Source organism: Marmota monax, unplaced genomic scaffold, assembly GCF_021218885.2.
Source record: "Marmota monax isolate L192 unplaced genomic scaffold, Marmota_monax_Labrador192_F-V1.1 WCK01_AAM20220418_F8-fsc01956, whole genome shotgun sequence".
Classification (NCBI taxonomy): Eukaryota; Metazoa; Chordata; class Mammalia; order Rodentia; family Sciuridae; genus Marmota; species Marmota monax.
This window is the reverse complement of record NW_026694234.1, coordinates 12,433-16,409: the sequence shown is the minus strand read 5'-3', so window position 1 is coordinate 16,409 and position 3,977 is coordinate 12,433. Positions and strand designations below refer to the sequence as shown.

Sequence of the window (3,977 nt, the reverse complement as noted above, 5' to 3'; positions counted from 1 at the left end):
TGGGGTGCTGGGTAAAGCAGAAGGTCAACCCCAAGGGAGTCACAAGTGAAAGCCATTTACTTATCTCTGCAAACAAGATTTCCAATACCTGTAAGAGCCACCATCCCATAGCAACTAAACACACTAAAATACTCCAGTCTAAAGGGTACTTGCCCCTTCGAACTTCTCCACCATGTTAGCCAGCATCTCCTGCATAGTCTGGACCAAGAGAAACTACTCTAGCACAAAGGTACAGATGGACAGGTCCTGAGGGACATTCTGCAAGGAAAGAGGGAGAGCCATAAGTATGTCACCAGTATCAAGCATCCAGGCCCCATCTACCTTGGCATCCTCCAGCTGCTGTCACAGAAAGAGTGATGGTGCTTTCTAACTCTGCACTCTCAGCTGCCCACACCACAAGACACTGTCATTACTGCTCTTGTTTGATACATTCTTAAACTCAGGGTAACAATAGCTGCCACAGAGGAGTGTGTATCCTGACATGCACTGCACAGGAGCTTTGTCTGTAGTTCCTGTTGTTCTCTACAACAGGGACTATTACTACCACAGGAGAATAAGAAAACAGAGAAGTTAGGTCACTTTTCTAAAGTCATAGTCACAAAATAATCAAGCCAGGCTTGAAAGTTGGATTATTCTAACTCTAACATATTGGTTTCAAACCTACCAAGCATTCTGTTGATTTAAAAAATAACATTTAAGGCTGGTAAAGTGGGAGGCAGTGGCATAGTTTATGTGTGTGCATGTGAGGGGAGGCAGCATAAAGGAGTCTTGGGGGTACTGTGGTATCAGAGACAGAGCTAACAGTGGGCAAGGCTGGGCTGCACAAGGGACCACAAACAAAGAGGATTAGGTAAGATGCAAGAGAAAGTCAGAAATGGATGTTACACAAATCATTTTAAGAGCTGCACACAAGTATGAACATTTCTGAAGACTCTTTCTTAGTACATAAATCAAGATGAGTGAATCTGCCTTCTTGAATCTTTTGAAGTGTCATGTGTGTCTAGAACACCTAGATGCTTCTTCAAAAGTCTTGCCAGCACAAGTTTTGCAAATGATGTTTCCTGGGGATCCTAGGTACCCTCAGTTGTTCTGAGTGGAGGAACCTTGTTGGCTTAGGTGTCGAGGAGCTTCCCAGTAACATCCTGCTGGTCAGGCTTCTGGAGAGCATCAAGCAGAGGCCTTGGAAACCTAGCCCTGGTGGGGGCAGTGGGACCAACTGCACAAATGCATTCATTGCTCAGGACAGCACTATGGCTACATGTACCACGAACGATCCACAGGGTTTCCAGTATGGACAGCAGCCTCGGGTGTAAGTCTGGATCCCCCTTGTGTGGGGTATACACTTTGACACAGTTACCATGTGACAAAGCATTATATAACTATGAGGGAAATGAAACTGGTGACTTTAAATTCACCAAAATGTTATCATTATTTTGCAACAGGTTGATGAAAACTGGAAACATGGGGAAGTCAGCAGGATCCATGGCTCTTCCCCCACCAACGTTTAGCAGATTATTCAACCATTACCTCAACCCCCACCTCAGTGCAAAGCACTTTATGACTTTGAAGTAAAAGACAGGGAAGTGGACAAAGATGGCCTTCTGATTGCAAAGGATGTTTTTCTGACTGTGATACACAGAATAGATGAAAACTGGGCTGAAGGAATGTTGGCAGACAAAGTAGGAATATTTCTGATTTCCCACATCGAGTTTAACTCAGCTGCTAAACTGCTGATGGAATAGGATAAGCCTCCCATGACAGGAGTTGATGCTCGAGAATGACCCTCAGCAACATCCCAGAGCAGTACTGCCCCAAAGCTCTCCTACACCAAGAGGAACATCAAAAAGTGGCATTCCTTCACTTCCCTCACCCTGGCAAACAAGTCTTCCCAGGCATCCCAGAACTGCCACTCCATACAGATCAGCCCCTCCTTTCCTCATCAACTCTAGCAACCCCACAGCTGATGGGAGGATCAGCAAACTGTCTGGGCTTCCTGCAGTGCCCCTTCTCAAGTTCATATGAGTACCACTGAGTTAACTGTGACCTCATTCCCAAGCAGTTGAGTGACAACTGACTCCTCATTCCCTTTCCCATTGGATGTCCCCTACCCAGCTGCCCTTGGAACTATGAATCCTCCTCTTCCACCACCCCATCTCCTGGCTGTCATTGTCCTTGCCTCTACACCACCAGGTGCTACTGCTGCTGTTGCTGCTGCTAAAATGGACCCAGACCCATGGCAGGATACACTGTACAGATTGCACATTTTTGCAGACAGACTAACCCCAGTGTGGATGTGACTATCCACCCATATACTCCCAGAAAGAAGGTGAGCTAGAACTGAGAAGAGGGGAGACATTTTTAGTGTTTAAGCATTTCCAGGATGGCTGGTTCAAAGGGATGTCAATGGATACCACTGAGATTTGGGTTTTCCTTGGCAATTATGTGGCATCTCTCACAAGGACAGTGACAAATGCTACCCAAATTAAAGTTCCTATGTATACTGTGGGTCAGACAAGTTAGGGGATGACAAGGTCAGTCCTTTCACTGCAAGAGGGCCTACCCAGAAGCTCCAGAGAAATGGTATGGCTGAGACACCAAGGGTTGTCCCTACAGCTGTAGTGTCAGCAGCTCACATCCAAATAAGTCTTCAGACAAAGGTCCTGTTGCACATGCCTGGGCAGAGGACAGTCAACCAAGCCCACAATGAAGTGAGGGCAGTTGTGGCACATAATCGAGAACACCCCACAGCAGCACTGATGCCCATCCAGGTACAGAATGCTACCTGAATCCCCACAGCCTCTGCCACCAATGGCAGGCTCTGCTGGCCATGCTGCTGCTGTCAGTTTCAGCCAAGCTGGTGCCGCCCTGGCCTGTGCTTCAGCCACTTCAATGGTCTCCCCATGTATCACCACTGCCTCTCATAAAACCAAGCCCAGTGGCCAGACAGTGACCATTCTCCCTGGACTTCCCACAACTCCAGATGGTTCTTCATCAGCTTGTGGGAGCAAGTTCAGCAAGCAAACTGGACAAGGACAGTAAAACAGAAAAACAGGGTTTATTGAAGTTGCTTTCTGGTGCCGCCACAAAATGGAATCCCTGAGTATCCCCTCCAACATTGCTGAAGTGGAAGTAGAGGTGGAAGTAGAGCTGGAAGTGGGGCTAAGTTGTGGCAAGTGTCCCTACAGAGAGCCATGTTCCAGAGCTACCACTTGGGGGAGACCATGGCAGGGCTGGCTCCTGCCTCATGGACATGAATGGCCCAGTCACTGCAGCAACAGCAGGCACAGCCTTGGATCAAGAAGCATTCCATCTGCAAACTAGCTCCCTGGACTTTGCAGTCCCCATTGCTTCACCTCCTCATCAAGCATGTTCCTTGCTGGATCCTATCATGAATGAGTCTAGCCTGTTGTTTGTGAAAGGCCCTCGGTGGTGGTTTCCTATCCTCCCCAGAGTGAGGTAGAACTTTGGAACTTAAAGGAGATATTATGTTTCTTCATAAAAAGTGAAAGGATGGCTGGTTAAAAGTCACATTACAATGCAATGGGAAAAATGGGCTTTTCCCAGGAGGCTTTGTGGAAAACATTGGAGGAGACAAACACTGGGAAGACTTAAAATCACATCACACAAATGAAGAGCATAAAGTAGTCTGATGGAAAGAGCACATGCGTGGACTTCCAGAAGGTCAGGAGCTTGGCAGGGGGTTGGTGTGTTACTCCCCAGTCTCAGCACAGCCACACCAGCCAGCAGAGTGAAGCAGGTGTCTGGGTTTTACCACTCAGTTTTGATTTTAAGGTGTGCCTTGTGCTGAGCAACCATTTTTTTATGTATAAGTAAAATGGATAATTGTTTACAAGGCTTAGCTGATGTAGTTGCTTCTTTTAAAACTGAATTTTTTTGGTAATAGATAAACTCTTCGGATTATGATTTCAAGAAATTAATTTATGAAATGAGAGCCAAGGAGAAGCTGATTATCTCTT

The 3,977-nt window shown here is 46.6% G+C and overlaps 1 pseudogene; it reads left to right on the top strand.

Moving 5' to 3' along the window:
* Positions 1-955: 955 nt before the first annotated feature.
* LOC124108432 (E3 ubiquitin-protein ligase SH3RF1-like) lies at positions 956-3,650 on the top strand (annotated as a pseudogene).
* The last annotated feature ends 327 nt before the right edge of the window (positions 3,651-3,977 follow it).